We start from the raw sequence: 22,339 nt of genomic DNA, 5'->3' as shown, positions 1-22,339 counted from the left end.
CATCTGCTTGGTGATGACCAGGCCTTGGCAGAGCAGTTCAGCCACCTCTCATTAAGACACTCTCCTTCACTGCAAATGTCTCCTGTGTTCCGGTCCACCACCCCCATTACCCTTTCCTCTTAGACCTGGCACAGTGATTGGGTCTGCACCTCATAGACCTGTAGTCTATTGGAAGACTGATCACTGCACTTTATGTTCATATTATTTAAATATCAGCTCTTTCATTCTGTTGTGGTTTATATTTTTGAAGGGAGATCATAATGTTCTCTTTCTAGAACGGAATAATGTGTAAAGTTAGAATAAATTAAATGGTCACTTTCATTTTAAAAGGCATAAATCAAAGGCACAAGTGACTATAAGAAACTTAGTTATGTATCTTATCAGAGAAAAATGCCTTTTTCTCCACTAACAATCAACTTCTCCCCTTGCCTCCCTTTTGGACTGATCATTTACTTCCACTTTACTACTAAAACCCTTCTTAAAAGATGAGATGCTGTATCAGCTCACTGAGGGATGGGTTTACATGCTGACCATAGAAATCTATAGACAGAAAGAGGAAGGATAATTACAGAAAAGTTGCAGTGCGAGACATAGAGGCACGGACAAAGATGTTGAAGGTCCTAGTGCAGTTGTGCTCAAAACTTTAGATACCTCTTTCTTGTCAGGGGGTATGAACAATAACACAAAAACTTTTTTTCCACTCATGGTTAGTGGTTAGGTGAAGCTATTTATTGTCAAACTACTGTGTTTTCTCTTTTAAAAAATAATGACCAAAAACATCCAAATGACACTGATCAAAAGTTTACATACCCCAGTTCTTAATACTGAGTATTGCCCCCTCTAACATCAATGACAGCTTGAAGTCTTTTGTGGTAGTTGTGGATGAGGCTCTCTATTTTCTCAGAAGTTAAAGCCGCCCATTCTTCTTGGCAAAAAGCCTCTAGTTCCTGTAAATTCCTGGACTGTCTTCCATGAACTGTGCGCTTGAGATCTCCCCAGAGTGGCTTAATGATATCGAGGTCAGGAGACTCGGATGGTCACTCCAGAACCTTCACTTTGTTCTACTGTAGCCAATGACAGGTCAATCATGACAACTAAAAACATCCAAATGACCCTGATCAAAAGTTCACATACCCTAGTGATTTGGGCCTGATAATATAGTAAAGAAGTTGTCACAAATTGACAAAAATTTCGGCCACAACTGCCAGGAAAATTTTTTGGGAAGCAAAGAAAAAAACACTAATAATATCAGCGAAAATGCAAGATGCACAATAAGGAGGCACTTGAAGAAAAATGGGCTGCATGGTCTAGTCACAGAACAATGCCTTTAATGCACAAATGCCACAAAGTATCTCACCTACAATACGCCAAACAGCACAAAGAAACACCTCAAAACATCTAGAAGAAGGTCATTTGGAGTGATGAGACCACAACCATAAATTTGGAGAGGTTACATTTGGAGAGGTTTTAACAAGGCCTATGATGAAAGGAACACGATGTAACTATGTAAACTTTGGGTCATTTGGATGTTTTTGGTTGTCATTATGATTTAAAAAGAGAAAACACAGTAGTTTGACAATAAATGGCTTCACCCAACCACTAACCATGAGTGGGAAAAAAGTTTTTGTGTTATCGTTCATATTCTCTGAAGAAGGACAAGAAAGCAAAAATTCTGTCGGATATGTAAACTTTTGAGCACAACTGTATGTATTAAACTGTCTAACCAAAGTGCTGATTCTCAGCATACACTGCTCAGTACTGCTGAAGAATGTCCTCCAAGCTGCTGCAACTTCTGAGGGTTCAATATAGAGATATAGGGGAACAGAATCACCTCTCCCTTTTTTTGAGCTCTGTGTAGGAGAAATAATAGCAGCAAGCCCCCACCCAAAACAGGAGAAAACCAACATGCATAGCCTATATATTGGTCAGAAATAGCGCTACTTCTAATGTACACACAGGGCAGCCTAATCTATACAAGTCTCCTGAAACGTCTGTACATCCTGCCTGTATGCTGCAATGTGTTATCAGCCACCCCCAATGATATTCTTATAATTGCAGGCTTTGTGAAGATAGCGGTACGCCATTCTAAGTTTATTATTGTCTTTAAAACATTGCCGTCTAATTTTACCTGTTGAAGGCTGAGTGAGATGGAATAATATCTCTACATTAATAAAGGTCCATTGGGAGTAATTAGAGAGAAAAAATGACCTTCAGGCCTGTCGGTCTACTGAGGCTGCAGAGAAGACATTTCAGTTCCTGGAGGCAATAAAAACTGAGATGTTCCTGCCTGTTTATTAAGAAGGATTAAAATTTAGATTTATTTTAAAAGTGTCCGAGCAGCGCCCCTCCCCCACTCCGACACCACTACAATTATAACAGCATCCACAACGATACAGCCATAAAAGCAATTTGTGGTAATCTTCACATTTCTAGTAATTGTTTCCATTGCTCCAAATAAATCCACGGTCTGGTGCACAAGCTGCAATTTTCAGGACTATTATTTTATATGCAATGGAGTCCTAAATATATATGTAAAAGCTTCATAAAAAGGTCTTTGATTACAGAACAGGGTTTCAACGCTAAGCAACGGGAGAGACAAATCAGTAAAACCTTGGCCGAATCATTTAGAAGAACAAATTATCAGACTTGGCTAGTGCTCGGAGGCAATCTTTGGTCACCCCCGGGTACAGTCTCTGAATTACGGCAACTTCAATGTTTCCCTATGAGAGGAAATGTCTTCAGAAGCCATGAGATTGGCACACAAATGTTCATACACACAAGATTAGTTAACTTCAGGATGAATAGGTATAAAATATGGAAATATCATGTTTATTTTAAATAAAGATTTTCGCCTCGGGTGGTTACTTAACTATCCTGTCACATCTTTCTTCGGATTGGAGCTCCGCGCTTAGTGTTATTTAATAGCCGCATAGCTATGCTCTTTCTTGTTGAAAAATTACTTCTCGGTGGCTCCAGGTAGTCATAGCTGCTACTGTCACAGCTGCGTCCACAGAGGCGGAAGACAGTCAACCTTAGCTTTCACATGCAATTTGATCAGAAACAACTACGTGACAAACTATTGTCGTAGTACTGTGAAATACTGCATGATGACAATTAAGATTGAGTTGTAGCTTAGAAGTAATAGAGGGGAATTGTCTAAGCAACTATTCCCTAATTTATTACTATTGCTGTCGCTAAGAATAAGGCACACACCATTCCCAATCAGAGAACAGGATAAGGATGCACAGCTCCTTTATTTGTCAGATTTTGCTGGTCCAATGTCATGGTCCCTGGCTCCGTCAGACTCTTCTAGTACATGCACTGGCACTTTGCATTCATTATCCAATCTTGACTCTGCTGTGTCTGTATAAAGAGACTCCTACTGGTTAATGCAAAAGGTGTATTTAGTTTCTGCTTATCCTCGACTGACCCAGCTTGTTGACCATTCTTATTATTGATTATTCTGTCTGCCGCCTGCCCTTACTTGTTCTGGTGGCCTTACAATAAGAATACCCTGCTTGTCCTGACCTGTGCTGGTGGTCTTACACTGAGTATACTCTGCCTGCCCTTGTGCTGGTGGCCTTACACTGAGTATACTCTGCCTGTCCTGAACTGTGCTGGTGGCCTTACACTGAGTATACTCTGCCTGTCCTGACCTGTGCTGGTGGTCTTACACTGAGTATACTCTGCCTGCCCTTGTGCTGGTGGCCTTACTCTGAGTATACTCTGCCTGTCCTGAGCTGTGCTGGTGGCCTTACTCTGAGTATACTCTGCCTGCCCTTGTGCTGGTGGCCTTACTCTGAGTATACTCTGCCTGTCCTGAGCTGTGCTGGTGGCCTTACTCTGAGTATACTCTGCCTGTCCTGAGCTGTGCTGGTGGCCTTACTCTGAGTATACTCTGCCTGTCCTGAGCTGTGCTGGTGGCCTTACTCTGAGTATACTCTGCCTGTCCTGAGCTGTGCTGGTGGTCTTACTCTGAGTATACTCTGCCTGTCCTGAGCTGTGCTGGTGGCCTTACTCTGAGTATACTCTGCCTGTCCTGAGCTGTGCTGGTGGTCTTACACTGAGTATACTCTGCCTGTCCTGAGCTGTGCTGGTGGCCTTACTCTGAGTATACTCTGCCTGTCCTGAGCTGTGCTGGTGGCCTTACACTGAGTATACTCTGCCTGTCCTGACCTGTGCTGGTGGCCTTACACTGAGTATACTCTGCCTGTCCTGACCTGTGCTGGTGGCCTTACACTGAGTATACTCTGCCTGTCCTGACCTGTGCTGATGGCCTTACACTGAGTATACTCTGCCTGTCCTGACCTGTGCTGGTGGTCTTACACTGAGTATACTCTGCCTGTCCTGACCTGTGCTGGTGGCCTTACACTGAGTATACTCTGCCTGTCCTGAACTGTGCTGGTGGCCTTACACTGAGTATACTCTGCCTGTCCTGAACTGTGCTGGTGGCCTTACACTGAGTATACTCTGCCTGTCCTGACCTGTGCTGGTGGTCTTACACTGAGTATACTCTGCCTGCCCTTGTGCTGGTGGCCTTACACTGAGTATACTCTGCCTGTCCTGACCTGTGCTGGTGGTCTTACACTGAGTATACTCTGCCTGCCCTTGTGCTGGTGGCCTTACACTGAGTATACTCTGCCTGTCCTGAACTGTGCTGGTGGCCTTACACTGAGTATACTCTGCCTGTCCTGAGCTGTGCTGGTGGCCTTACACTGAGTATACTCTGCCTGTCCTGACCTGTGCTGGTGGTCTTACACTGAGTATACTCTGCCTGTCCTGACCTGTGCTGGTGGTCTTACACTGAGTATACTCTGCCTGCCCTTGTGCTGGTGGCCTTACTCTGAGTATACTCTGCCTGTCCTGAGCTGTGCTGGTGGCCTTACTCTGAGTATACTCTGCCTGTCCTGAGCTGTGCTGGTGGCCTTACACTGAGTATACTCTGCCTGTCCTGACCTGTGCTGGTGGCCTTACACTGAGTATACTCTGCCTGTCCTGACCTGTGCTGGTGGTCTTACACTGAGTATACTCTGCCTGTCCTTCTGCTGGTGGTCTTACACTGAGTATACTCTGCCTGTCCTGCCCTTGTGCTGGTGGCCTTACACTGAGTATACTCTGCCTGCCCTTGTGCTGGTGGCCTTACACTGAGTATACTCTGCCTGTCCTGAACTGTGCTGGTGGCCTTACACTGAGTATACTCTGCCTGTCCTGAACTGTGCTGGTGGCCTTACACTGAGTATACTCTGCCTGTCCTGAACTGTGCTGGTGGCCTTACACTGAGTATACTCTGCCTGTCCTGAACTGTGCTGGTGGCCTTACACTGAGTATACTCTGCCTGTCCTGACCTGTGATGGAGGCCTTACACTGAGTATACTCTGCCTGTCCTGCCCTTGTGCTGGTGGCCTTACACTGAGTATACTCTGCCTGTCCTGCCCTTGTGCTGGTGGTCTTACACTGAGTATACTCTGCCTGTCCTGAGCTGTGCTGGTGGCCTTACACTGAGTATACTCTGCCTGTCCTGCCCTTGTGCTGGTGGCCTTACACTGAGTATACTCTGCCTGTCCTGAGCTGTGCTGGTGGCCTTACACTGAGTATACTCTGCCTGTCCTGAACTGTGCTGGTGGCCTTACACTCAGTATACTCTGCCTGTCCTGAGCTGTGATGGTGGCCTTACACTGAGTATACTCTGCCTGTCCTGAACTGTGCTGGTGGCCTTACACTGAGTATACTCTGCCTTTCCTGACCTGTTCTGGTTGCCTTACTCTGCGTACACTCTGCCTGTCCTTGTGCAGTTTTATGGTTCAAAAAGTGGACCAAAATGGCCACATTTCTTACTCCTAAAGGTAGCCATTTTTCAAATACAAAACTGCCTTAGGTGGCTTCAGCAATCTGCTGGAATTTCATTCTGTTAGCTTTCCATTTGCAGACACTCTACTGGTGTAAAACCAGGGTCTATAGCCTGCTATCAATAACAATATTAGACAATTGCTGTTGATGGAGCTCTGGATTATTTTACACAAAGTGCCTACAAGTCAGAGATGCTCTCCAGCTGGCCACTATTTTTCATCCATGTCTGTGAAGTCACATTTGACTAAAGCAAAGTATAAATACCCATGCCCTGTCTAAAAATACTACTCCCCAGTGCCGAGGCCTGTAATCTATGACTTCCATTAACAAGGCAATTGTGAGTCTGTATCAAAGGCGGCACCGCTCTCCTGCAGCCTATTATCAGTGTAAAGTGTTTTCTACCAAACACAAACAAAAGGCCGTATTCACCCCACAACCACGGCCATTAGTGACCGGAGATCCTAGGAATGAGGCCTAAAACAAGTCATTATTCTTAATTCTCCTGTTTTGCGCTGCCTGCTGGCATCCTTATGCTGACATTTGTGAAGCTAAAGCTAATCTATTTTTTACAGGTTTATAATATCTCCACAGGTGACAATAATGTCAAATATATCACAAGCGTGTACACGGATTCCAGCACAATCCAACACTTAAGGGGTTATTGAGTGTATGGCCAAATCCCCAGTGCATCCTCACCACCTAGGGCCCTAAATCCCTCCATTTCTATACTACCTCTACATTTCCTGTTGCCTTCCTCCTGACTGGGCTCAAGCAGCACTCTAGGTAGCCCATAGGGCAGTATGTCATATAACCAGGGCCGGGACAAGGAGTTTTGGTGCCCTAGGCAGAGAAAGCAGAGTAGACTGTACACTATGCGGGGACAGCCAGGAGGCTATACTGTATGTGGGGGCTGATACTTGGTCATCACAGGCTCTGCAGAGTATTACCACACTGCAGACTATATGGGAGAGTCCAGTATGTATATTGTACCCTCTAAATATAACAGGACCATGTATACTGTACCCCCTGAATGTAACAGGACCCTGTATACTGTACCCCCTGAATGTAACAGGACCGTGTATACTGTACCCCCTGAATGTAACAGGACCCTGTATACTGTACCCCCTGAATGTAACAGGACTGTGTATACTGTACCCCCTGAATGTAACAGGACCATGTATACTGTACCCCCTGAATGTAACAGGACCCTGTATACTGTACCCCCTGAATGTAACAGGACCGTGTATACTGTACCCCCTGAATGTAACAGGACCCTGTATACTGTACCCCCTGAATGTAACAGGACCGTGTATACTGTACCCCCTGAATGTAACAGGACTGTGTATACTGTACCCCCTGACTGTAACAGGACCGAGTATACTGTACCCCCTGACTGTAACAGGACCGTGTATACTGTACCCCCTGAATGTAACAGGACCGTGTATACTGTACCCCCTGAATGTAACAGGACTGTGTATACTGTACCCCCTGACTGTAACAGGACCGAGTATACTGTACCCCCTGAATGTAAATCACTGGTGTCAGGGGGATTAGCCTGTACACAATAAACAGAATATAAGTGTTCACCAACCTGTGGCTCCCGAGCTGTGGCAGGACTACAACTCCTATCATGCTGTGACTGTTGTAGTTTTGGAGCAGCTGGTGACCCACAGGTTGGGAAACAATATGGGAAGTGCTGTGTATAGAGGAGCAGTGCAGGGATATGGGGCAGTGTTATATGGGGCAGCCCTGTGACCTAGGTGACCTCCCTCTCCCAGCATTCCCAGCACTCCCAGCCTTCCTACACCTGAAGAATGATGAGAGTCAGTCAGTGAACTCACCAAACAGCAGCCCAGCAGTCGGTACAGCCTCCAGCAGTCAGACAGGGAAGAAGTCACATGGTGATGAGGGGGCGGAGCCTCTGTAGGTCCTGGCAGGTCCTGGCAGGTCAATGATTTATTTATTTATTTTTTTTTTAAAGAAATTGAAATTGCGCCCCCTGTAGCTTACCACTAGATGGCGCCCTAGGCCATCGCCTACCCTGGCCTACCCTTTGTCCCAGCCCTGCATATAACACACCCTGGGCACTTCATGCCGTTCAGCCAATCAGGGACTACAGCATACCTCCCAACTTTTGCAAAGAGCAAAGAGGGACATGTGCGCCGCGGTCCCAATAGCCACGCCCCCATAGCGACCCTCCATAGCCACACCCCCATAGCAACCCTCCATAGCCACGCCCCTATATCAACCCTCCATAGCCACTCCCCTACAGTCACCACATGCTGCTGACTGAATAGTGCCCTATACAGTATCCAATCCCGCCAAAAATGCCCTATATGGTATCCAATCCCCCATTATAGTGCCCCACATAGTATCCAATCCCCCACATAGTGCCCCACATAGTATCCAATCCCCCCATATAGTGACCAACATAGTATCCAATCCTCACATAGTGCCCCACATAGTATCCAATGCCCCATATAGTGCCCCACATAGTATCCAATCCCCCACATAGTGCCCCACATAGAATCCAATCCCCCATATAGTGCCCCACATAGTATCCAATCCCCCATATAGTGCCCCACATAGTATCCAATGCCCCATATAGTGCCCCACATAGTATCCAATGCCCCCATATAGAGCCCCACATAGTAGCCAATGCCCCCATATAGTGCCCCATATAGTAGCCAATCCCCCATATAGTGCCCCACATAGTATCCAATGCCCCATATAGTGCCCCACATAGTATCCAATGCCCCCATATAGAGCCCCACATAGTAGCAATGCCCCATATAGTGCCCCACATAGTATCCAATGCCCCATATAGTGCCCCACATAGTAGCCAATCCCCCATATAGTGCCCCACATAGTAGCCAATCCCCCATATAGTGCCCCACATAGTAGCCAATCCCCCATATATGCCCCACATAGTAAACAATGCCCCCCATATAGTAGCTAATGCCTCCATATAGTGCCCCACATAGTAGCCAATCCCCCCACAGAGTAGCCAATCCCCCCATTAGTGTGGCCCCAGCGGCAAAAACAATAAACCAGTAACTCACCTGTCCTCCGGTCCCAGCAGCTCATCTCCCGACAGAGCGTGCACTCCCGTCATCCTCCGGGGCGGGCAGCGGGGTACAGAGTCACTGACTGTACCGGAAGTGATTCATGAGCAGGTCACTTCCGGTACAGTTAGTGACTCTGTACCCCCGCTGCCCGCCCCGGAGGATGACGGGAGTGCGCATTCTGCCGGGAGAGGAGCTGCTGGGACCGGAGGACAGGTGAGTAACTGATTTATTGTTTTTTTCGCTGGGGCCACTTAAAATGCGGGACACGGGGGGCCGTTCCGGGACCGCGGGACAGAACCCCGAAAACGGGACTGTCCCGCGAAATCCGGGACGGTTGGGAGGTATGCTACAGCAGTGTCCCTAGTCACTGACTGAGCGGGGCATACATCAACCAGGTCATGTCATAGCCGGAGGGAAGCTCATAAGACAGCCAGTGGGGTCCAGGAGCGGGACGCGGCTCTGCACGAGCACCACCAGCCTGAAATAATTCTTTTGTACCCCCCCACCACCACCAGACTTCTCCTTTATCTGTTCCAGGTTTTCATCCAAGCTGTCTCCACCAACAACTGTTGGTGGACGGTCATTAGAGCCCCATACACATTAGATTGACGGCTGAACCCACTGTGGGTGGGTACGGTGGACCAAAGTCTTCGTCGATTCGGTCACTGAGTTTAGGCCCTTCTTTTACCTATGTCTACAACTTGAACTCTTTGTCATTTTTCTTCATTCCTGAACAATTTGTGCTAGGGCATTATCCTCCTAAAACAGGCCACTGCCCTTAGAGAATATATGCCATGAAGGGACTAAATCTACAGCAATGATTAGATGGTAACACATGTCAAATAAATGTGAAAAACAAGACATATGTAGAACCCATTAGAACATTACCCAAAGCATCACACTACGATCACCTTTGCAGTACACACGCTTAAGATTTATGGCTGGGCCAACCTCTTCCATCTATGGTCACATTCCAGTAGTCATCTGTAGGCACATTCATCAGTGTATAGGGGTCAACACAAACACTCTAACTGGCACACAGTAGCTCTTCTGTGGGATCAGAACAGCCTTGGGTGCCCAGGACCCTATAGATGGCTCACTGGTTGTCTCTCCTTCGGCTACTTTTGAAGTGGACACACCTCAAGAGTATTGTCATATTCACTGTCTGTTACAAATTAAAAGTTATAAAGTTTATAGTGCGCACTGAGAATCAAACACCCTGACACACTGGTGGTTAAGGTGGATCTCCTTTATTCAAAGATGGCAGCCAGTTTATATATCCTAGGGGCGTGTACTCTTCTACTGAGGCTTCTGACAGTGCTTCATTGGCTGAGGTATGAAAAGAGTTACTTGCATAGTACTAGTGTTTACTTACATAAGCTTTAGGGAATGCAAACATCTCGTGTACGTGTTTAGAAGGTCAGCGCCATATTGTAATGGCTTTACTAAATATACAAAATATCCTTAAGACTTTTGGTAGGTACTAACCAGTGCATACAGCGCTCAAGACATAGCATTTAGAAGATACCTAGTTATTTAGCTATTAGTTTTTAGCTTGACTTAGTCATGTGATTAGCAGCAGCTTTCCTACTTGCCCTAGGCATATAGCACCACAGGAAATGACTACGACGCTAATAATCAATAAAACCTATTGCCATGTCAGGTTAACATGTGCTAAATAAGTATTTACTCTATCATGTTAAATGTCAGCTGTTACAGATGACCTAAACAATGGTAAGGCTATGATGGGAGTTTTTGTTTTACATATTATAATGCTGAAGATTTACCAGTTAACACATCATTGATGAAACACAATGTAATACACATTGACATTCACAGGTGACATCTTCTCTGATAGACCTTTTTTCCATCTGGCCCAGACTTCCTTGAATTCTTCCAGCCATGTTGTATCTCTGAAGAGTTTCCCACCTAGATATATTGGCTCCTCACTTATGCAACAGGTCCTCATTCCGTTTCCCATGAAATCAGTTATAATGCACCACGTGCCCCTTAAAGTTAAAGGGGTTGGCCACTTTATAGTAAAATTGATCAGTGTACAGTATTAGTAGGTGTACTCATTGCATTTACTGACAGCAGCTCCCCATGTACCCCATACAGCTAAAATCAGACTCCCCTTCTCCAGGCTGTGCTGTCCTGCTTTGTGGTAAGTCTGTCCATAAGATAGTGACCATGCCCCGCCTTCAGTGTCCTCCATAGGCATAATCAGGCTCAGTGGAGGACACTGGAGGAGGGGCATAGTCACATGCTCCTCCATGTCAGCCATCTTATGGTCAGTCTCACCACAGAGCAGGACAGTCTGGAGGAGGGGAGTCTGGTTTTAGCTCTATGCGGTACACAGGGAGCTGCTGTCAGTAAATGCAGTGAATATATATACTAAGGCCATTTTCACAAGGCGTAAGACACCGGTTGTTTTGTCATAACGGCCGGTCTCAGAGATGATCTTCTTTTCTACTTAATTCAGATGCGGGCGCACCCGTGTGGGTCCGCATCCGAGTTCCCTGCTGCACACAGTGACATGTCAGTTTTTTGCGGGCCGCTAGCGATCCTGGCCGGAATGTATGCTATGTGTATACACTCCGCCCGAAATTTCCTCTAGCTGCAGCACAATGTAATCGGCAACAACGGCTGTGATTAATACTTAACTTACGTTGTGTGAACATGGCCTAATACTGTATACTAAGCAATTTTACTATAAAGTGGCCAATCCCTTTAATGATAATACACACTGTGTCCCCTGAAATTAGTTATATTTTATACACTGTGTCCCTTACAGCTAGTAATACAGACTGTGACCCCTAAAAAATTCACTATAAAGCAACAGACGGTGTTACATTGTCAGACGTTGGGGGGGGGGGGGGTTGTTCGGCTGTATCGGTGCAGAAACATTATTATTTTTACAACTGAATTGTGGGCATCGTTGGGTGCGCCTGCAATTCTATTAACTGTTGAGTACTTTTATATTTACAGTGTGTAAACAGCTATAGGCATGTTCATTATTTCAGCGACCGTTCTAAAGAACGGACATTAAGATAACGATGTCGGAACACAGTGGGCGCCATTGCATTGAATTTAATGAAATGCAGCCGCTGCAGCAAAGAACGGACGCTGATTTCTTTGCAATCAGCATCCGTTCTTTTTTTTTTTTTTAAATTGTATGTGTGAACTTAGCCTAATACACACAGTAACCTATGAAATTAGGATACTCATCACGCCCCTGAAATTATTTTTATGATACACATCGTGCCCATCAAAATGAATTATAATACTCAAGGTGCATTCTGGTTTTAATTCTAATACACACTGTTCCCATGAAATTAATTATAATACAAACTATGCCCCCCGGAATTGATTATAATATATACTATTAATTATACTATCCACTATACTACTTGATATTAATTATAATCCATATCATGCTCCCCCCCCCCCAATATTAAATACTGTATAATATAAACTGTCAACTGAAATAAATTATAATATAAACCCTGGTGTTAAAATACATACCAGGCCCATGAGATTAATTATAATACATACTGTGCCCCCTGATATTAATTATAATCCACAATGTGCTCCTAAAAAGAAGTACAATATACATCATGTCCCCAATTATGTGTGTGCATTAAAGTGAAATCACATATAAAACCTCTGGCACTCTTACATAGAGGGCCAGAATGCTATGGAAGGGGGGGGGGGGAGTGTAAGTAGAGACCTTCAGTGCCACAGACACACCTCCGTGACACTTAGGACAGGTAAAAGCATTTTTAGATGAAAAAAGAAGCAGACATCTATTACTATGGTACAATCCTAATCTAGAAGCAGGGATGATGTAATTGTGCCAGCGCTTTTATATATGATTCAGGAATGACATTTTCCCTTTAATTGTAATATACACCATGCCCTTATATAATAATAAGCATATTACATGTTATGCCCTCAGAAAATATACTCACCTGTCATAATATTACTGCGAGACTTGACTGCACTGAATGGCAGGTCAGGGAGCTGGGGGCTCTCTAGCACCCCCCCCCCCCTTTCTTCCCAGCTGGATCCCATCCCTGAGCTCAGATCCTTATATTGTCCATTTCTTACCATTACAGGAACTTACTGTTCACCTGCTAACACAAGCCCCACCTTGTCATACCATAATAATCTTATATAATAAAGATATGATCAGAAAATCACATAGATTGTTATGTTATAGCATCACAGATGACAATAGGTCGGATTGTGTATCGTCCCTCTGAATGCCTGCAATGTACCTGTCTCCTCACCGCTTACACCATTTACCTATCTTGTACAATTGTCAGACAGTCTGCAGGTGGTCAGCTGGCGATGTGAGAACAGCTGCTCTCCTAAAGAGAACTCGCTCATCCAAAATGTCAGGACTCAATGACAAGTGATCCGTCGATGAATAGCAGCACAAGGCGGCGGTAAGGTTCTAGAGCACAATCACTGCAGGCAAGGTTCCTAGATATGAGAGAGCCCAGACTATAAGCTTATCAGGAACCCATCTAGAGAACAATGGGAGATCATGTTATTTAGCTGCGAACCATATCAGTCTTTAGTATATTGTATTGAGGACTCTAGGATACACATGGCATCTCCAAAGGGGTTACGTACCTCCAAATCCATGCCGGAAGATCTGGTCTTAAAAAGACTTTGTGAAGGAGAACTCTGAGGTGTTAGTATGTGCGGCTTTATGGAAAAAGTTGCCTATGGAGACTATGGTGTGTTCATTCTTACGTGGATTAGCATAAGAAATAGCATAATATTTCACAGCACATGAATATTTTATAACAAGCACTGATATAACTGCACAGGCTATGTTGTATGATATGCATCTGATGTGAACCAGCACCGGGCACACCACCTTAGGGAGGATTCATTGTACTTTATGTTACTCGCTCAATCTCATGTATTCTTCCCAACAGCACCTAGAACCAGCAAGCCGGCCTCACAGCCTGGAGAACAATTCCACGTGACGCTGCCGGTCTCCAGACGTTTGTGCTCAAATGCTTGGCTTAAGAATTCTTCTAAGGAAACGCGCTTCATCTTGGAACATTTCAAGTGGGAAATCATTATTTAAACCAACAGCTTAGCAGACATTCTAGTAGGGGAATGGCAATATAAGGTAAATTCACCAGGGTTCTCGACAAGATGGAGGAGAAAGAATTTCTACGTCCACTTTGGTCAAAAAGAAACACTAGCAAAAATATATAAAAGAAAAAGACAGCAGTGCTTGAGTTTAGTTACAGAGTCTTTCCGAAAATGACTTTTCCACCCAACCATTGAATTTCATGTTCTCATGTTGGCTGTGAGTCTATAAAGCAAGGTAGTTGTGGCTCTGTGGAGCGTAAATTGCATCTGAACTTAGGGGTCATTGGATTACTAAGACTATGGAGCGATGCTGCCTGTAAACAGCTATGCCTGTTATACCAGGAAAGCATATGCAGAATCGCATTGTGAGCAAATTGTAGTGTTCATTATATTGTCTGTATCCATCTCATGTGGAGGTTTGTTTTGTCTGATATACATAAGGCTATAGATGTCATCTTCATTAAAGCACTAGAGCACTATTCCCTCTGAGCCCAGGTAACAATGCTATGGAGGGCAATCTGCATACAGGTATATACTGCTTATATTAGGCAGGAGAGGAGAGTCACACAAATCATCTCCCTAACAGCAGGAACAGACATTTTTATGGGGGGGGGGGGGGGCAGGGAGAACGAAAAATAGAGAAATGCATGAAATTGTCTGAACACTGGGGGAAGCTTCCAGAAGGAGAAGGGGCCTGACTGACTGATTCCGAGGCTGCTTTCACACTAGCGTAATAGGAAGGTTTTGTATAAGGTGTCATTTATTCGTGTACACCTCTGGGCTTAGGAGTCTAGTGGGTGGTCCTAATCAATGACAGTTATTTCTGCATGTTCAGTAATATAGTGAAGGTTGTCAGTTACTGAATTGGGCCGCCCACTGGGCTCCTATGCACAGAATAAGGAAAGAGATTGGTGAGTTAAAGGTTATACAGATTTTTTTCCTACAAAACAATATATCTCCTGCAGGTTACTGCAGAAAGGATTGAATTTTTAAAGTGGCCCATTTCCTTTAGGACAGACTAGATGGACCAGGTGGCCTTTATCTTTTATGTTTGTATATTAGGTGTCTGCGGCGGAGGTTCCTTCTTCTTCTGGGAGATTTGTGGTCAGAGTGTTTCATGTGCCCCTATTTCATTCTGCAATTCATCTCAAGGGGACTCTCAGAAATTCATTTGCTTGCTCAGAAAATGATCCCATCGAGATGAATGGGATTGATATTTAACTGTAGAAATTCCTGCAACAAATCTGCCATGTGTACATACACAGGTTCAGGATATGATAAGGATTTAGGGCTGGATTCTTTGCCTAAACCCTCATCTAATCCACCACTATCCTGTATCCATTGCAAATAAGGTATATGTCACCCCATTCACATTCAGTGGGATTATGACCGCTAGAGACTCAACATCTGCATCATGCATATTATATGCATGGATTTGAGACAGAAAAGCCGCAGATTAGCCCCATTGATAATCCATCAGCAACTCCGCTGCCATATCCATGGCACAAATCAGAGTGCCAGCCTTAGATTTTATCTGCGGATGCTTTGAAAAATCCATGTTGGATTTGCCATAGTCCGATCCTAAACATGTGCCCAATACTGATAGAAAGCAGCGGCTAATTGTTAGGCTTCATTCACACATGTAGTTTTATTTTACTTAATCTATTTAATAGAGCAAAGAACCACTGCCCGCAACCCCAGCCCTCGCCGATTTGGTGTTTTTGTCTGGGTTTTTCCTTAATTCCATTAAGCGGAGAATATTGACATTTTTCCATTTATAATTCTCTTCCATTTAGCAGCCCATAAAGGAATTAAATGAGTCTTCACACGCAGGCCCTTGTGTAGGAAGAGTCTGCGCTGTTGAGATACACGAGAACAGTCGCAAAAATCACGTTTCTAATTATCATTTCACAAATGACTTTCTAAATGTCAGTCTGTAATTTGCATGGTCGCAATATCTCCGTCTGCACAGCTGGAAAGTGTAAATGAGAAGAAGCCTGGACACTAATGAAACCTGCACAGGATCAGAGCCCTGGGATCGGACACCGAGGAACTGCAATCCAAAGGGAAGTCAACTCCAGCAAGCCTCCCTGGAAGACATTGCAGTTTGGGCCATGGATGCTGGAGCCTGCACAAAGCTACTATTCACATGGCTTACACTGACGGTCCAACCTTTGACCGAATCAGAATGCTGCATCGGAGGAAAAAAAATCAGGTATCTGTGTTATGCTAGCATGGCGCCTCAGATTGTGAATAAGATTGGCTTGTACCGTCTGTGTTTACACCCTGGATGCATAATGCTGATAATGTTTTTGCCAGTGCCACCTTTTGAGCTGCTGCTGGCATGAGCACCGTACACATTGCATGACAATGCTCTTGCCTGCAGCATTTTCTTAGGCCAGTTATATATGAGAGTATTATTATGTCTGTCTCAGCTTGGACACAGGTTTACTGATCCAAACTCATAGGGAGCTATAGTATGGTGAGTTTAGACAAGTAAATGTGAAGTCTGGCCAACAAATTCACAGATATATATAATCTTATCTGTCCATTCTCAAAAAGGACTGTTCCGACTTGCCTTTTTCTCTAAGAATGTCCTCAGCCTGGGGGAAAACCTAAAACACATACTTACCTTCCTTGCTCCCATTCTCCCAGCTCCGTTCCCCATGCACAGTGTTTGCTGTGATTGAGGAGTGTGTGCAGACCACTCAGCCGATCAGTGATTGGGGTGGGACTCTTCTGTGGCCGCTGATTGGCTGAGCAGGCAGTGCATGGGCCGACCCGAAAAACAAGAAGCGATGTGCAATTTGACTGGGTCTGGATTAATGGCAGCAGTGGAGGGGAGTGAGAAGGGTAAGTATATGTCTCTTTTGTTCTTGCCTTCAGGCTAAGCACATTCATAGAAAAATACAATACTAGTCAAAATAATAGGAGCAAATTATCCTCTCAGAGTTTATTTCTGGTAGTAGAGAGGGGATGAAGAGTCCTATTTCTAAGATTACATTTAAAGGAATCCAGGTACTAATACCTCCAGCTATACCCAGGATTTAGGTCTTAGTAAACATTCATACCGCTCTGGATCTGAATCCCACACGAGCAGTCACTGATCTCAAAGGTTTTATAGAAATAAGTGCAGATCGGAGGACCTCTAAATGACTGGCACTGGTGGTGGTCCCGGGCACCAGTTCATCATTGCTGCAATCTCATTTCAGGAAATCCTAAAACTGGAAAACCCATTTCACACATTTACAGAAGGTTTATTACCAGAGTTACCTTTGGATTAGGGCCCAAATGGCAGTAAGCTAGTGATATATTACTCCATGAATGGCTTCCAGATTCGCAGTTGGCATACAGGAAGGCATGTGCTTTATGCAAAACATCCCTTGTGGCTAACTGGTCAGGAGGGATCATTTGACAGCAACACTCGGTAATTGTAAAAGAGCTGTGAAGCCAACCACGTGATCCTACGGCAACATAGAGGGCGCTCTCATATCGCTGTACAATCAATAGTTCATGGGGGCTTTTGAGGGGGGCAATAGTATCCAACAACTTATTGTTTTTGTATGCCCTGACTTATCTGAGATATATATATATATATATATATATATATATATATATATACACGTCTCCTGTACCCTGCATGGAAAGAGTTAAAGGACACTATAATGAAAACCTTGCTACCTGCTCTCCCATTCTGCAGGACTGCATAGCCTATAAAGCAGAACGGATGTGTATCTGAGCACATATATTAGTTCAGTATAGTTGCAGCTGATTCCTATAGATCTATGTGGAATAGTTTTGCACCATTCGGGCTCTGTAGCACCCTGAGCGTTAGCACAAGGCAGATTAACATTTGGCCCACCCCGTCTGCTGTGTAACACAATCCAATAATTACAATTTGTCTCCTAACAAAAGTCAGACCAACGTCTGGAAGCTTTTTTTTTATTTTTTTTATTTCCGTCAAGCCCCATTCATGGTGAGGCTGCGTTTCTACTTTCATTAGGATTTCTGCTCATGTACATAACATGTCCACTTCTGCTTAGTATCTAATGGTACAAGCATCAACCATTCTGGGGGGAAAGAAAAAATCCCCATAAGCTGCATCTGCAGCTGGTGCAGTTCTCCCTCGGCCTGTACACCTGCCGCTCATGTCACAGCAGAGCACAAGAGAACACACATTCATAACCAGACGTAGACTCATTACATGCCGCTCAGGGGGGATACTCATTACCCAGCCGCCAATAGCCCCTATTAAACCAATATAGCACCGCAAAGTCTATGTCATTCACTACCTTATAGGAATGAATACAGACATTCTGGGGACAGATCCCTCATCCGAACAATCGCCACGCCGTGTTTAAGGTAATGTTAACATGTTAACTCCCCGGGAGGATATCCGCAGCTGCTGCCGATGATGCAGCATTGCATTATGCACAAATAGCCTTACATAATAAATACGATACACACCATTGATTTCATATGGAGGAAGTGATCGTGTTAACCCCTCTGGCACCAGAACCTTCCTTTTTCCGCTGTCTGACAAGTGACAGGTCTTAACGTCACTACTCCATGAGTAGCAGCTATTATATTGATAACACGTTTGCGCGGGGAGGGGGCTGCTACACATGTAAGGAGAACTTAGGACGTGTCTATCAGAAAAGCCAATCTAGAAGGGGTTAACCGAGAGGTTGTCGAGCGATGGTCGGAATGACTGATTGGCTTTGTGGTACCTTTCTAATTTTTTTTTTTAATTTTGAACAGCTTTTGTTTTTTACGCAGCTGATGATATGGGAGAACACAAGACATCGATAGAGAGTAGCGAAATATCTATCTATGAATGATCTCTACAAAGAGAAGCGAACGCATAGGATAGAAAGCGGAATAGGAAATGTGGACTTCTTTTACCTTTATAAATCTGCTCAGTGCATGTTTCCTTCCCCGGGTGGTAAGTGCTCTGACTTGTTCTTAGGATTTCCTATGAAGTCTTGTCTAATAATAAGAGGTGTTTGTGACGAAGCTGGGGGATAGTCCGTGTCTTCCCTTTCTTTCTCTTCCATGCTTCATTCTTTTGCCCCTGGTGTCATGTTACAGACGTAGCCTCCTAAATGCAGCAGCAGTGGCCCCAGCACATCTGGGGGGTAATGCAGAGGGGGAGAAGAGACAATGAGACAGAGTTGCGTCTTCCTTCAGGATTATCCAGCAACACACAGAGGCAGTGCAGAGAAGAAGAGACATGAAGAAAAAGAAGGGAGGATGCGATGGAGAGGAGGACAGGGGGCTGTGGAAAAGGGAGCTATGGAGAAGGAGGGATTACGAGGAAGAAGGGATTGCAAAAGGAGGGGTGAGGGCTACTTAGACACAGAGACTGGGGGGTCACTGAAAGAAATGGAGTTGATGGAAACAGGCGGATTGGCTGGAAATATGACGTCAGACAAAAATAAGGATAAAACACTGCCCTACAAGTGCAAACTGATCTGGAATCAATACAGCGAAGCTCCACCTAGACAGAATAGATTAAAGAACTGCATAAATAGCAATTGCCTAATACAATGTCAGATAATAAGGGGGCCATTAAACGACTGGCGTCGGACCATCGGAATACTGCGATCTCTTGTAGATCTGCCTCTTATTAGAGGAAAGGTGACTGCAATCATGATTGAAATAGTGAAGAGATATACGTTAAGCCTAAAAAGAACATGTGTCATGTGACCGCAAATCGCATCAGAATACCTGTGTGTGTGTCTGTCTGCAATCTGCTGTCGTAAAACTTTATTAGAATTGGGATTTGGCAGTAAAAATAATAAAAGAAGGAAAAAGCAAAGGCGTGTGCGCTATACAACCAAAAATTCAGAAAGGTTGGATTGGATTTTGGCCAATTGTTGCCCCACTTTTGGGTTTCAGGTCGCGGTTTGACCACACTAACAATTATTAATTACATGCAGCATTGCTGTCTTCATGTAGGGAAGTCTTATGCAGCTTAGGTTTTGAGAGATCACATGTGGTGTTGAGTGGATCTGTCAAACTGTTCGGGTTCGGCAACGCCTACCGAACCCAATCACTCAATATTTGATTCTCCACAGCTGCAGAAGGTGGATGCCGCCCTGTGTCTGCAACAGAAGGTGGATGCCGCCCTAGGTCTGCCGCAGAAGATGGATGCCGTCCTGGCTGTATCCATGTTTTCCAGGTCTCCAACTTCTGCAGCCGTTTGACGGGTCCACTCAACACTTGGTGTCATCAGCCGCTAGCTTCCTGGTGTCTGCAGGAGTGACATGGACAAAACATTATGGTCACTAACAAAATTAGAAATCAATAACAAGTCTGCAGAAAGGCTATTCTGTTAGTGAATGGAAATCACTTACAGATAGGGACAAGAGTCATCTAAAGCAGCTGTATCACATGAGACCCTTCAAACAACACCCCAGATCCCGGCTTCTTGACATCCTGTTACATTGGGGTAACTGGAGTCACTGCAGTCCCACTTAAATGTTTTGGTTATGAGCAGCATAAGGCTTTGCAAACATGGCAATTTTATCTCTTATTTTGGCGTCAAAATTTGCATGTAAAAGCATGTCCAAAGGGTACGTGCCCCAATGGTTTCCTTAGGGCCCATTCACACTTGCAGATATGATGTTGCAGATTTTATGCTATAGATATCAATATACAAGTATTATATGGGGTGTCGGCCTGTTTTTATCCGGGACCAAGTTTGTTGAAACTTTAATTCATATTTGGATTAAAAACAAGACCCTCTCTAGGGAGTGCTACGACTGGACGATGCGTTTTGCGCACATGCACGCTTAGTCATGTCTAGACATGACTAAGCACGCATGCGCGAAACGCTTGGTCCAGTCATAGCACCCCCTAGAGGGGGTCTCGTTTTTATTCCGAATATGAATTAAAGTTTTACGTTTTAACAGTCCTGTTTTCTTTTGGATGTGCTGGATCCATATCTTTTTCCCTGGAATCCTTGCTATAGATATCAGTGTAACTAAATGATAACACACTATCAGTTCTGCTGCAGATCCTGTACGTGTGGATAGACCCTTAGAAGGAACATGCAGCATAGTCACATATATTTTTTTTTTCTGTGTGAATATCAATTACGCTTACATTTGTGACAGCACTTACTGTGTTCTGCATGCTGGGAAAGCAGGATACAGCTTTACCCCATGGCAAATGGAGCTGTGTCATGTCCAAAACTGTAAAATATGCTGCAGAATCGGAGGGTATGCTCTGGACTTATACCATATATACTGCTGCTTATTTTTCTGACCTAAAAATATGCAGAGGGAACATAGCCTTAGGCTTTACAGCAGTTCAAAGTAGAAAGAACGTCACCTGAAAGATGGAAAAGCATAGGGAACAAAACAATTGCATGAATTTAGTAATTTTGTGTATTAGGCTTTTTCCACACTGCGTTTTTGCAATCCGGATGAAAACGGATAAAAAACAGATTGCAAAAAACGGATGCATTTGTATGCATCCATTTTAATCCGTTTTTCCATTGACTTTCATTATAGAAAAAAAACGGATCAAAACGGATCCGTTTTTTTTGACGGACACAAAAACGTTGCTGACACAATTTTTTTGTCTGTTAAAAAAAACGGATCCGTTAAACGTATGCTGAAAACGCAGTGTGAACCCAGCCTTAGTGGGCATTAAACAAAACCTAGGTGGACAGGCTACAGCGGGCCAGATCTAGAACAGAGTTTGATAAATCTTGTGCATCCCTAAACTGTCTGTTCTAAGTTTGCGCTGACTAGTCTAAGTTTAGACAAGCTATTAGTTTGCTTACTTTAGGCATAGGTAATGCACCAAAATCTTACCATCTATGTTTAAGCCACATCCCCTTTTTTCACTATACCACACCCTTTCCTTATAAGCCACACCCCTTGTTGGACAAGGCACGTTATGCATAATAAGGCTATGTTCACACAACGGCCGTGGTTTTACAAAAATATACATTACATAGCCGTCTATGGGATCCTGGCCGGAACGTATACACATAGTATACGCTCCAGCCGGGATCCCTCACAGCGCCGCAAAGAACTGACATGTCAGTTTTCTGTGGCCGCTATTCATTGAATAGCGGCCGCAGAAACCCATGTTAGTGCACACTATTGAGCAGTCGCAAGCTCCTTTGTGTGCTGTGGGGAGTTCTGATGCGGGCGTGCGCCCGCATCAGAACTCTGCGGCATGAAAGATCACACGGCCAGTACTGCAGTGCCGGCCAGGATGATTAATTTCAGAGACCGGCCATTCCGTAACCCGGACGGGTCACGGAACGGCCGGTCTAATACTACGTA

The 22,339-nt window shown here is 44.5% G+C and overlaps 1 protein-coding gene across 1 annotated transcript in view; it reads right to left on the bottom strand.

Annotated features, from left to right (window-relative positions):
* Positions 1-19,062, bottom strand: part of GRIK4 (glutamate ionotropic receptor kainate type subunit 4) — a 219,493-nt gene extending 200,431 nt beyond the window's left edge. Inside the window, exon 1 of the mRNA XM_069948873.1 lies at positions 18,939-19,062. The gene's annotated coding sequence lies outside the window, so the exon portion shown is untranslated. The remainder of the gene's footprint in view (positions 1-18,938) is intronic.
* Positions 19,063-22,339: the final 3,277 nt, after the last annotated feature.

The sequence above is a fragment of the Dendropsophus ebraccatus genome, chromosome 12 (assembly GCF_027789765.1).
Source record: "Dendropsophus ebraccatus isolate aDenEbr1 chromosome 12, aDenEbr1.pat, whole genome shotgun sequence".
NCBI classification, from domain to species: domain Eukaryota; kingdom Metazoa; phylum Chordata; class Amphibia; order Anura; family Hylidae; genus Dendropsophus; species Dendropsophus ebraccatus.
The sequence above is the reverse complement of the archived record's forward strand: the minus strand, read 5'-3'. Positions and strand labels throughout refer to the sequence as shown.